The sequence below is a fragment of the Panthera tigris genome, chromosome C2, assembly GCF_018350195.1.
Source record: "Panthera tigris isolate Pti1 chromosome C2, P.tigris_Pti1_mat1.1, whole genome shotgun sequence".
NCBI classification, from domain to species: Eukaryota; Metazoa; Chordata; class Mammalia; order Carnivora; family Felidae; genus Panthera; species Panthera tigris.
The window spans coordinates 39,428,083-39,441,893 of record NC_056668.1 but is presented as its reverse complement, the minus strand read 5'-3'; the positions used below and the strand labels follow the sequence as shown (position 1 = coordinate 39,441,893).

The following is a 13,811-nucleotide window of genomic DNA, read 5'->3' as shown; positions in this document are numbered from 1 at the left end:
ATAACATATTAGTTTGTGAGCCACCATTGACCCCAACTCCATTTTGTCCTTAAGCTGTTATTCTCCCAAAGATTCTCTAGCTTAGAACAAGAGTTGATTTGACCACCTACATCACCTGACATCAATGAGATACAATCATCATCAAGTTTTCACATAATGAAAACACTATAAAACGGGACCACTTAGGCCCCAAAGAACCATATTCTCTGAGGTACGTATTATGTTTTAAAATCTAAATTTTACTTTATTTTAGATATTATTCCCTTCCTTTCAAAAATATTCAAAGGAACAGAGATCAGTTTAATTTTTTAAAATTACTTATATTGTAGTTATAGTAAGTTTTTCTCCCCTTCCCTAAATGACATACATTTGGCCTTAGGGAGAAATGATAAAAGAGAAGGAAATTTGCATTCACTATATATGCCAGACATTGCTGAGCAAAATCCTATTACTGAATTTATTTGTTTACTGCATTCTTTTAAAGTAACTTTCCTTCAATTGAAAGAAAGGAGATTCTTAGATAATATCAGATGTTTTTGTGTCTAACCAAAATATATCAAATACTGTTCAAACAGCTGAATCAGTCTATGCATATTACACAAAATGTTGGCTACATATATGTATTTGATAGTTCCATAATTACTGAGAGATAGACACCCTAAGAAAGAAGTCCTATAACGAGTGTGGGATTAGGCCCTTAACAAGAATCCTTGATATTTGCAGACATCCTGCAGCTCTCTGAATTCCCATTATGTTTTTAATCATAATTGCTTCCCTACCACCCATCTGGGCTGCTATCAACAGAGCCTTATGACTTCCAGGGAGGAATAAATACAGAGACAAGTGAATTCTTTGGAAGCTCCAATTCTGCCTTGGTGCAGATTTCTACATAATAAAATAATGGAGTGAAGCATTTAAAAAAAGATTCAACTGAAACAAGTATCTTTAAATAGATTATTTTCCACAAGGAATCAGTGGGTGCTAATGTTCCCTTGTTGGCTATAAAATCACTGGGGGAGAAATAATAATTATGGCAATCACAGCATAGTTTAACCCTATGAACTTAGAGACAAAGAAAAAATGAAAAAAAAAAAAAACTTTTAAAAGATCATCTTTAAGAAGGCAACACAATTAAGGTGACCATTCACAGGAGGTTTCCAGCCACTTCACTCTCTCTCCAGAAGGGGCTCCATAGCATCTATGGATACCCTTGAAGGCATAACAATATGCGTTTCTGTTCATGGATTTTAGGGATTGAATATGTTATTAATCAAAAGAGTCTCTGTAGTTTCATTGCTTCTAGAATCTCCTGGGGCATTGTATACAGCTGCATTCAAAGAAAATGAACTGTTATAAACTTGATCATATTCATCCCTTGGGCCCATCTGATTACAAAATTGCCCAATGAGCTGTTACAGTGTTTTCAAGTAATTAGTTAACCCATACATTGTGTTTCTTTCCTTCCTTATTTTTTTTCTTTCTTTCTTTCTTCTTCATCTTCTTCCTTTTTTTTTTTTTTTTTTTTTGCTTATATTTTACATATTTACTCTTTCTCTAACAGGTTATCTCAGTGTTTGTTGTGCTGCCCAAAACCTCAAATTACATCACTAAAATATGTTTTTTTCCCCCTACCACTTTTATTTTTATTTTTTATTTTTAAAGTTTTTTTTTTAAATGTTCATTTATTTTTGAGAGAACGTGAGTGGGGGAGGAACAGAGACAGAGGGAGACATAGAATTCAAAGCAGACTCCATCCAGGCTCTGAGCTGTCAGCACAGAGCTCAATGTGGGGCTCAAACTCACGGACCGTGAGATCATGACCTGAGCCGAAGTCGGACGCTTAACCGACTGGGCCACCCAGGCGCCCATGTCCTCAAATTTCTTATAGCAGGATCCCACCTGCGTGGCACCAACCTTGACATCCAAATGGAACAGTACTTCTACCAAAGGGAAAGTGGCGGCAATTATATCATAAATCTGAAGAGAACCTGGGAGAAGCTGGTGCTAGCAGCTCCTGCCATGGTTAGGTTGAACACACAGCCGGTGTTGGTGTGTAACACGCTCCGGGAATACTGGCCTGAGAGCTGTGCTGAAGTTTTCTTTTGCCCCGGAGCCACTCTTCCTGCTGGCTGCTTCACTTCCGGAGCTTTCACTAACCAGATCCAGGCAGCCTTCCGAGAGCGGAGATCTCCCGTGGTTACTGAGTCCAGGGCTGACCACCAGCCTTTCACAGCGGCGTCTCACATGCACCTGCCTACAACTGCTCTGTATAACACACCCTCCTCTGTGTTTTGTGGACACTGTCATCTCACGCGGCAACAGAGGGTGGGTTCACCGAGCGAATGTGACGTGCTGGACGCCGGCCCGGGGAAGTTCTGCGCCTGCGCGCCACCATCTTCTGTGAGCAGCCGCGGGAGGTCACGCCTGGGCTCTACTTCTGCAGAGATACTGACGAATTGAAAAAAAAAAAAAGAGAGCAAGCCTCTGTTGAGAAGGCTGTGACCAAGGAGGAGTTTCAGGGCGAATGGGCTGCTCCAGGTCCTGTGTTCTCTGCTAACGTAATCTGAGGTTGCCGGCTGGTGTAGAGGAGCACAGGTGTCCTCTGTGCTATTCAGCAGTTCCCCGAGGAAGACTGGAGCGAAGACTGGTCTTCAGCTCCCACTATTCAGCCTACTGAATGGGTAAGAGCAACCACTGGTGGTCTTGAACTGTTTCTCCACAGAGCAGAAAATGCAAATAAGGGTGATGAAAAATAAGCAGTCTCTTAAAAAAAAAAAAAAAAAAGGATTCAACAAACGCAAGTGTTATGGACAGAACACCTTCGTGTCCGGCTTCATATGTTGAAGCCCTGTGTCCCCGATGTGACTGTGTTTGGACACAAGGCCCTTAGGGAGGTAATTGAGGTTACATGAGGTCATAAAGGTGGAGTCCTTGTCTCCTAGGGCTGGCATCCTTATAAAAAGAGGAGGAGACACCAGAACTCACGGCCCTTTCCCACAAGAACAAAGAGAAGACGCCATCTGCAAGCCAGGAAGAGAATCCTCACCAGAAACCAACCCTGATGACACTTGATCTTGGACTTCTGACCTGCCGAACTGTGAGAAAATTAATTTCTGTTGTTTTAAGTCATCCAGTAGGTGGTATTTTGTTATGTCAGCCCTACCAGAGCGATATAACAGTAGGGGGTGAGGGGTAGAAGAAAATATGTACAGTTAACCCTTGAAAAACAAGGGTTTGAACTGCATGAGTCCACTTACATGGAGATATTTTTTGATAAATACAGTGGAGTATTGTAAGTGTATTTTCTCTTCCTTACAATTTTTTTTTAATTAATTTTTTATTTTGAGAGAGAGATTTGTGGGGAGGGGCAGGGAGAGAAGGAGAGAGAGAATCCCAAGCAGGCTCCGCAGTCATCAGCATGTAACCTGAAGTGGGGCTCGAACTCATGACCGCAAGATCATGACCTGAGCTGAAATCAAGAGTCCTACACTTAACTGACTTAGCCACCCATGTGCCCCTCTTCCTTATGATTTCTTAATGACATTTTCTTTTCTCTAGCCGACTTTATTGCAACACTACAGCATATATTACAGATACAAAAATATGTTAATTGACTTGTTACTAAGACTTCTGGTCAACAAGGCTATTAGTAGCTAAGTTTTTTGGAGAGTCAAAAGTTATAACAGAGTTTTGAAGGCATGTTGGGGGAGTTCTGTTGTCCCTAACCCCTGTATTATTCAAGGGTCAATTCTAATTTAAAAATAAGTGAATAAAAGTGAGGTAAGAGTCATTAAGTTTTGTAAAAATTCCATTCTTGCCAGGATAATAATAAGAGCAGAGTGCTGCATATTACTGTCTGTTTGAAACAGATCTGCAGTAAAGCCAAAGGGTTGTGATACTTACGTGTCACAGAATTTTTCAGAACCCAGTAGACCTCTCAGGTGTCTTTTGACTACCTACAAATGACACCCTCTTTTTCTTTAATGTGCTTTGATTGAGATAGTACAATGCACAGTGTGAGAAAGGCATAAAAGCTCATGGTACATTATGGTTGTTACTGGTTTGGAGAAACCTTGGTGTCTGGGAAGTCATAAGCCACGCAGGGATGATAGATAGATGGTCACCTCATGATGTCACATGGAACAGCACTATCTTCAATATCTTATCAGATGTTCAAGTGGATGTTTATCGAGAGTTAAAAACATTACAATAAATGTTGAGAGTGAGAGTTACAGAACTGTGGAAAAGTTAATAATATGATTGCTAGAGTCTGATTTAATAATATGCAATCCCAATAACATATATTTGAATTCATGGAAAAATGTCTTCTATATAAAGGAGTTTGGATATCAAGTAACAAGTTATGGAAATTCTGTTTGCAAAGTTCCCAAATGGTGATTATCATTGGCACAATTCAGAGAGTGCCTCGGTATTCTATTTTTTAGTTATATTTGTGTAACCCGAGTGTCCCAAAGCTCCCTCATCTCTTCCTTGACTACACATAAATCTCATTTCATGGGAGATGCAATATACATCACAGTGTTGTGGAAGACTCCTTAAGAGGAAGGCTGTTTGCTTTCTATGCCTTCCCTACTACTTCAGATTCTTGCTTCTCTTTCACCATCTCATTTCCTTCAGCTGTTCTTCTCTGTGCATGTGGCTCCAGCTGCTGCCATAAATGGGCAGAAACCATTTCTCCTGTACTCACCAAAGTCGGTCTAACTTGAAACTTTCATGCAACACCGAATTTTTATTAAAAATCTGGAAGTAACAGAGGGAAATATCACCAAGAAAAGAAGAAAAACATCCAATCTGATATTTTTTGTTGGCTATGCTTGTATCAGGGAATTTTCACTGGCCTACCCCAAATACTGGGGTGTTTTTTGCAAGTCCTTCCTTCTCCCATCCCCTTTCCAAGTCTTCCAGTGTTTTACTTATGCATCCAGAAGACAATTCCATAATGTCAATTATTTTGTTATACAGAGCAATTTAGCTTACTTTGTTTTATTTGCTTCATTTACTTTGTTTGCTGTGAAACATATTTTTTAAACTGTTCAGTAAAATTACTTGTTTGTGTACTATGTTATGATTTTTAACACACATTTGTGTGACTGCTACCATGATCAGGATACACAACGGTTCTACCACCCGTTTGTTGACATACCCTCCCCCATTCCTAAGCCCTAAGAACTGATCTAGTGTTCTCCATCACTACAGCTTTTTGAGAATGTCATGTGAATGGAATCATAGGATATGTAATTATTTGACACTGTTTTCTTTTACTCGGCGTAATGTCTTGAAATTTATCCAAGGTGTTGCGTATATCAATAGTTATAGCCTTTTTATTGCTGAATAATATTCCTTTGTGTGGATTTACTGTAGTTTATTTATCTGTTTATGTGCTAAAGGACATTTGAGTCGTTTCCAGTCTAAGTGGTTATAAACAGAACGGCTGTAACATTTTGTGTAGAGGTTTTTGTATGCATATAAGTTTTTATTTCTCTAAGTTAAATACCCAGTAGTGGGACTAGTAGGTCACATGGTAAGTGAATATTTAACTTAAAAACAAAACCTGCCAAAGTGTTTTCCAAGATGGCTGTACTATTTTTGCATTCCTACTAGCTATATCTGAAAGTTTTAGTTCTCTGCATCCTCAATAGCACTTAGTATTATCAGAATATTTTTAGCAATTCTGATAGGTATGTGGTGGCATCTCTTCAGGGTTAAAATATGTATCTCCCTAATCGCTAATGATATTGAACATTTTTTTTTCATGTAGTTATTAGCCATCCTCGTATCCTCTTTGGTGAAGTATATGTTCAAATTTTAAATTTGTTCATTTTAAATTACATTGTTTGCTTTTGTAGTAAGTTTTGAGAGTTCTTTGTATATTAAAATTTGTCCCATCTACAATATTTTCTGAAGATTAATCTCCAAGAGACAGTGTTCTGATATTTGTTCCCATTTTTACTTTTTTTTAAAATTCCAGACTCAATAACAATATCCTTCCTCTTTGCCAAGACTAAAATCTGTACCTATGCTCTTTATCCCTTGATTGCTCTACCTCTATCATACTCCTTTAATTATGTATGGTTCATTTTGGAGTTTGCAAAACCTCTTTTTGCATGATCGATTTTTTTCTTTAATGATAAAGTCTTTATATCTAATTTAAAAAAGAAACTAATTCATGATTCTTCTCTGAATTACTATCTCCCTGCTTCTCATCACTGCTAGGCTTCTTGAAAAATGTTTTGTATTTGCTACTGTCTTCTACCAAATTTATGCCACTCAAACTCTGCATCATCATCATTCTGAAAATGGTCTTAGAGTAATAACCAATGATCAGTAGTTTTGTCTACTGGTGGCCTCCTTCTGTTTATTTACCTTTTCGCAGCACATGACATTTTTGCCCACCACTTCTTTCTAGATAATGAAAATATCACAAAGAAATCAATCACTGTGATCACTGAGAAAAGTTAAAGTTAATAAATATTCTTGGAAGCAGAATCTTTTGTATGCTTTCAGGGAAAAAAAGAATTTTTATAGGAAAATTCAGGCAGATAAAGGATGCCGAAATGCTCAGAATTTAGCATATGCGTATAATTTAACTGGGCATGTTTATATGTGAAAGACATTTGTATTCATAGCATTTTTTTTTTCATTTTAATTCACTTGTTCTACCATATTGAAACATATGAACTCAGTTTACTAATGTAATCTTCCAGCATTCTATTTTTCTGATTTGTAAAATGGAGATAAAAATAGTAGCTAACCCAAAGTTTTGTCAGTATTATGTGAGATGATGAATGATTTAATAGAGTACCTGAAATATAGAAGGAAGTTAATAGGTAAACTATTTTTTTCTTTTCCCATATTTCTCTAATTCATTTCAAAATGAATTTTCAAGACAAAACAATTCATTCAACTTGAATTATCATTCAGAATTAATCCCGGCAACCTATAGACTAAATTTTTAGAGTTTTGGACACAGGTTTTTTTTTCTTTTCAATTGTGAATGTCTGAACACAGAGAAGATGATGTATATATGCCTTTTACTTAATCTGGGTGAGTAATGTCTGTCTATAGAGAACCTCTACATAAGCCAAATTTGTACAGTTGAACCAAGTCAATAGGAATTCTATCCTATGAATGCACTTGTACTGCTAGGGAATCATGAAGTAGTTCAAACATGATTTTGAGTGCTAGTTAACAGAAAGATAATACAAAATACTTCTGTTTATTTATCTTTCTTAAAAATTAGTTGTAACAAATTATTACATAAGTCTGTGCATATAGTTCAGTTCCCAAGATTTCTTTAATGATTTTTTTCCATTAGTTCTACAAAACACTCTCCATTAATTTCTTAAGGAATGATTTATTTATTCTCTATAAGACAGTATACACTCAAGGACTTTCATTTTGCCTGTTTTCTTCCATAGACCTTCTTGCTTAAATAATTCAGTTAAGAATCTCTTGTAGAAACCATGCTGTCTTTGTTTATTTTTATTGTTGAATCCATCTATGCACTTATAATTCTGGTTTTGCAAAGAAGCAAGGGCTATTAATCAAATTTAACTAAAATGGCTCTTCTTTGGACCATCTCTTTCAGCAATAGCAAAGAAGTAAATCATGTAGAAGGAATCCATTAGAATCATTATACTTAGCAAACAACATGTTTATGGCTAATTATAATAATGTCTCTTGGTAATATCTTGATGTTATACTTGAACACACAGTAGAAAATTGCTCGCTGTTCCTATGTCTCTTCATCCACTAAAGGTAGAACAGTTATTTTGAACCAACATTTGTGTGCATGTGTAGTATGTGTGTGTGTTAGGGGAGTGGTGGGGGTTGTAATCTACTTTCTTCCTAAAAATATTAAATATTATCTAGCATATATTTTAAAATTGTTTTTAATAAGTTTGGTTTTTCAAAGTTGCATAAGAATCTTTGTGATATAGGGTGTCACCTCTGTGTGATGTCAAAATTTTCAAGTTTTAATTTTTTTTATGTTGGTCAAAATTTGCACAATGGAATATAATTTGTTGTTTCAATGCAAATGTATTTGTTGATTTATTTAGTTTCAGGCATGCTTGTTATAAAACATTTCAAACAGTACAAAGTAGATGAAGCCAATGGTTTCTCATCACATCCATTGGAGATAACAAAATATGGCTTTATCTATGTTTACACATTAAAGTTTATGAACTACAATATGACTTTTTTTAAAAAATTTTTTTTTTTTTCAACATTTTTTTATTTATTTTTGGGACAGAGAGAGACAGAGCATGAACGGGGGAGGGGCAGAGAGAGAGGGAGACACAGAATCGGAAACAGGCTCCAGGCTCCGAGCCATCAGCCCAGAGCCCGACGCGGGGCTCGAACTCACGGACCGCGAGATCGTGACCTGGCTGAAGTCGGACGCTTAACCGACTGCGCCACCCAGGCGCCCCACAATATGACTTTTTTAATAACAATTTATCAACGCCCTTAGATAAAGGAAAGTGAGCTTGGTAATATTAATTTGAAACTGGGTGAGCAAGGTACTTCACTTACAGAGGGGGAATTTCAGGTCAAACCTCCTATAGCCCTCTACCTTTTCCTTCTCAAAGTTTAATATACATACTTGGGGTGCCTGGGTGGCTCAGTGAGTTAAGCGTCCGACTTCGGCTCAGGTCGTGATCTCACGGTCCGTGAGTTTGAGCCCTGCGTCGGGCTCTGTGCTGACAGCTCAGAGCCTGGAGCCTGTTTCAGATTCTGTGTCTCCCTCTCTCTGACCCTCCCCCGTTCATGCTCTGTCTCTCTCTATCTCAAAAATAAATAAACGTTAAAAAAAATTAAAAAAGTTTAATATATATACTAATCAAGTATCTTGGTCTACTTGGACAGCTATGATAAAAATACTATAGACTGTGTGGCTTAAACAACAAACATTTATTTCCTATAGTTCTGGAGGCTAGGAAGTCCAATATCAAGGCACTTGATAGAATAGGTTGTCTATTGAGAACCTACTTCCCGGTTCATTGACTTTCAGCTTCTCATTTCCTCACATAGCCAGAGAGCTCTCTGGGGTCTCTTTTATAAAGACATTTGTCCCATTCATAAGGGCTCCACTCTCATGACCTAAACACCTCCCAAAGACCCTACCTCCTAATACCATAACATTGGGGGTCAGAATTTCAACATATGAATTTTGGTAGGACCCAACATTTAGTCCATAACACCTAGGGAATCTTTTTAAATGGCAGACTGTGATTCATTATATTTGGGGTAGGGCCTGAAATTCTGCATTTTCAGTAAGCTCCTGGGTAATACTGATACTGCTGGTCCTGGAAGCACACTGCACAGTGAAACAGTCCATTCTTTTCCCCCACTCGCCTCTAGATTGGGTACTATTAAAAAATGATTAAAGAAGATAATTTAGGTTATACACACAAACTTTTATTTAATACTCTGCTCACCCAGAGAACTGCAAAATGGGGCAGAAGGCAGGAAGCTTTTACAAGATAAAGAACAAGGAAGAGAAAAACAGAACTGTCTGATTGGCTGGGGCCACATAGTCAAGTCTGGGGTGAAAAGGAAAGGAAATGAGTATGGAGTCCAGGATTGGCTTGGTGTTTGATGATTGGCTGACTGGATATACTGTGTGTGTTGTCAGCAGGACATTTAAGTGACACAAATATGTAAGTTTCAGTTTGCTGATGTGGTACCCCAGGAAGTAGCATCTCCATCTTGGGCCTAGAAATTTATTTCAACAGTATTGTTGACTATTCTCCAACTTAAAATTTCTCATGTGGAGTTAAGGTCATCTGGTAATAAGCAGCATACTCTATTACTGATAATGCTTGTTTTTTTTCTTTTTCCTTTTGATGTGTAGAATTTGTAAACTTTTTGTTTTGGCCTTGACTATTGATGGCAGAAATTGGGGAGGGAGGAGGTGTAAAGATCTAGGATCCTTTGTAACAGGATGCCAGCAATTCCCAGATCTGTTTGTATAGAACTTTCCTAGTTTATAATGAGTAGATGCTGCCTGTCTTAAGATGTCAAATGGCCTTTCTGAGTGGGGTGTAAAGAGTTCAGTACTATTCCAATAATACCATTGAGTGGATTCTGGCATCCCTGAAATTCTAGGAAGTCATGATTACCAAAGGAGTGAGAAGACACAGTTCTGCTTAAAAAACAAACAAACAGGGGCGCCTGGGTGGCTCAGTCAGTTAAGTGTCCGACTTCTGCTCAGGTCATGATCTCACGGTCCGTGAGTTTGAGCCCCACGTCAGGCTCTGTGCTGACCGCTCAGAGCCTGGAGCCTGTTTCAGATTCTGTGTCTCCATCTCTCTCTGACCCTCCCCCATTCATGCTCTGTCTCTCTCTGTCTCAAAAATAAATAAATGTTAAAAACAAACAAACAAAAAGACATAAAAAAGTATTTTAGCATGTGTGGTTTTGATGACTTAAAGGAATATAGCAATTCTGAATTTTTTTAGCAAAATATTTTGTTTGCTTTTAATAATGTATTGATTTAACAAACATCCTGACATCATTTCTGGTCCTATATGTATTCCTAAATATATAAGTAGTGCAAGGACAGAATGCTTAATTCTTTCACTAACAGCTGGGCCTGCGTTTCCCTGTCACTTCTTTTAAGTTTAAAAAAAGAAACATACAGACAGAATATGAAATGTAATTTACAAGAGATGAGGGAAGGGACTTCCCTGACCTCTAATGAAAAATAAAAAGAAAGCAGTTTTCAAAACTCCTAATGTTATTGCTATGTTTAAGATATTTCTTATATTTTTCTTGCTATTCCATTTTGCTTTGTTTTCCCAGAATGGCTTGTTATTTGTGGGCAATTGTCTGGAAATGGGAGGAAATTATTTTTAAATTGTAGATATCAATATACTATAAAGCTTTTGCATTAAGCACTGGCTTCTACAAATTTATAGAAAGAATTATATTGAAAAGGAGCTAACCTCAAAGAATTTGAATCATCCAAACATTTTCTATAGTTAGGAACTCAGAGATTCTTGTATTTGTAAACACAAAGACTGGTTTAACAAGGGCTTTGTTTTGCATGAGTTACTGCATAAATTACTCCCTAGAAGAACTCAGAGAAGATTGTTGCTCCACCCTTCCCTGCAGGAATATTGTGAAGGAAATCTAATTAACAGTACCTTTCACATACCACAAAGCTGCAGGACATCACAGTGTCATCATCTATGGCAACCATATGGCAACCGTATCCTGAAGTACTTCAGATGTTAAACTTACCTTTGGTTAGGAAAGAATTCAAGGTGCATCCTGCTTGGAATTCTTTGTTAAAAGACTTGTGAGGGTTGTAACTAAACATTTAAAAAAAGAGGAGAGGGAGGCATGTGGGTGGCTCAGTCGGTTTAGTGTGCAACTTCGGCTCAGGTCATGATCTCTTGGTTCCTGGGTTTGAGCCCCTTATAGGGCTCTGTGCTGACAGCTTGAACCTGGAGCCTGCTTTGGATTCTGTCTCCCTCTCTCTCTGCTCCTCCCTCGCTCATGCTCTGTCTCTCTCTCTCTCTCTCAAAAATTTTAAAAAACATTAAAAAAAAAAAGGTTTGTGAGGGACAATGTATTTGCCTTCCACAGGGCCATAGTTCTTGGGCCTTTGTATTTCAAAGATGAATAAATAGTACAGCAAAAAGAAAAACGAAACAAAACAGGGAAATGAGCACATATTGTATACAACTAATTTAACCAAAATAAATGCTTTAAATAAATCAATAACTATAAGTCACTGTCATTTCTACAATATAAAAATTTTAAGTAGGGAAAATCTCTGAGAAAATATAGTACTAAAGATCAACTAGGACAGCAGCTTTCATTTGTCAGTAAATTGTTCTCATTCTCAGACCATGTAATTGATGTATGTTTTCTCATTGCCTGTTTTTATTTGTGTGTTGTGTTTTCTAAATGGAATACAACTAACTGCAAGCTCATGAAAACTTTATTTCAGGTCATAGGTTAGGGATAACATTGGGAATTTTTCCCTTGTCAGAGTGACTGGCTATGACTTCTTGATTCATCTTGGAATTAAGCCTATAGAAATCCAGTGAACTAGAATTTAGTGGAATTTGTTGTATAGTTTGTGGTTTCATAAGGGAAAGGAGTGACAGATTTTTACTCTTCTTTAAAAAATATGGGTCTCTTCATTATACTATTCTAAATTAATAATAAAAGTTTACATACATAAGATGTATATACAAAGATAGGCTACTATCTTCCTTTGAGCCGTATACATCGTCTTGTTAGTGAAACCAAGAGTAACACTTACTTGGAGGATGGTAAGATGTTAGCATTTCTCTAGTTAACCATGTACCTGAATTGCACTATGAAATATTAATGCTAAATCATGTTCTCAATTGCTGTGATACTCTCTCCTTCTTAAAACTTTTGCAGAGGATATAAGCACTTTAAAGAGGGAATAGAAATTGAGTCATTGAAATTTTTTCACTGATAAATGTATGTATATTTAATTAGTCATCATAATTTGAGATATCTGAAGCAATAATTATGCAATAATGCTTGGTTCATATAACAGTGGATCCCTTGAGAGCTCATAAAATATGATGCAATTTAAAGTATATTAAATATATTCATCTTCCTGGAATAAGAAAACATAATGCAAAATCCAAGCTAAAACAAAGGCCAGTTCAAGAAATTAGTCTCTGGAATAAAATTCAACTTTATGTGTTCATTTTGAAAGATTACTAGAAATAAAACTTGGGGAAGAGAGATAAACAATATCATTTTCTTATAGCATAATCTACGTTGGGGGAAATAAGTAATATTAAAATATTTTAGATATAATATTATGCTTAAAGCACTCATTAAAAGAATGATAACCCATTTGGTTACATTTAATGAAACCTAAAAAATCAGTACATAACTGAATAAAAATGGGGTGGTGCAATAGCTGTTATTTGGCTGAATTAAGCATCTGGTGCAGTGCTGGGCACTTGGTAATATTTAGTAAATATATGCTTAATGAATGAATGGATGGATGAAGGAATATAAAGGCAGTTGTGTTCTTTTCTCATTTGTCTGATAGTGTTTCTGTGTTTGTATGTTATCTGTGTGTGTGTGTGTGTGTGTGTGTGTGTGTGTGTGTGTTATGTAAATGACCTGAGATTTAAAGTTTATTTTCAAAGTTTAAAGACAAGATGAACATACAGATATATTTACTTATAAGAAAAATAACTATACAAATTTTAAGTGTGGACTTCACAAAGCGGGGAAGTAAAGTCAAGTCCATGGTGCACTTTATATGGTAGGAAATGTTATGGTCTATGTTCACTAAGTTCTGTAAGAAAATAGAGTACAAACTTGAAAATTCAGAATTTATTTTAGAAAACTTAACCACAGGATAATTCCACGCATCAAATGGGGGCAAAGGAAACAAACTGTGGCAGGAAAAGAAAACAAAAAACAAAAACAAAAAGAAAACAAAAAAACCCCTTCTCTGTCTTCTTGAGTGCAACAAGAAGTGAATGATTGCCAAAGGAAATATCAGTTGTGACAAGTATGTAATCCCCAGGATATATATTATAGATTGGTTTGCTAAAACAGCAATCATATAAGTCATCTTATGAAGCCCTTTATTATCAATAGTTTTTGCACTGTTGGTGGGAATGCAAACTGGTGCAGCCACTCTGGAAAACAGTGTGGAGGTTCCTCAAAAAATTAAAAATAGACCTACCCTATGACCCAGCAGCAGCACTGCTAGGAATTTACCCAAGGGATACAGGAGTACTGATGCATAGGGGCACTTGTACCCCAATATT

At 36.8% G+C, this 13,811-nt stretch overlaps 1 long non-coding RNA gene across 2 annotated transcripts in view; it reads right to left on the bottom strand.

Moving 5' to 3' along the window:
• Window positions 1-2,534, bottom strand: part of LOC122241970 — a 102,553-nt gene extending 100,019 nt beyond the window's left edge. For both annotated transcript variants that reach the window (XR_006222081.1, XR_006222082.1), the window contains exon 1: window positions 1,915-2,534. This is a non-coding gene — a long non-coding RNA (uncharacterized LOC122241970). The remainder of the gene's footprint in view (window positions 1-1,914) is intronic.
• Window positions 2,535-13,811: the final 11,277 nt, after the last annotated feature.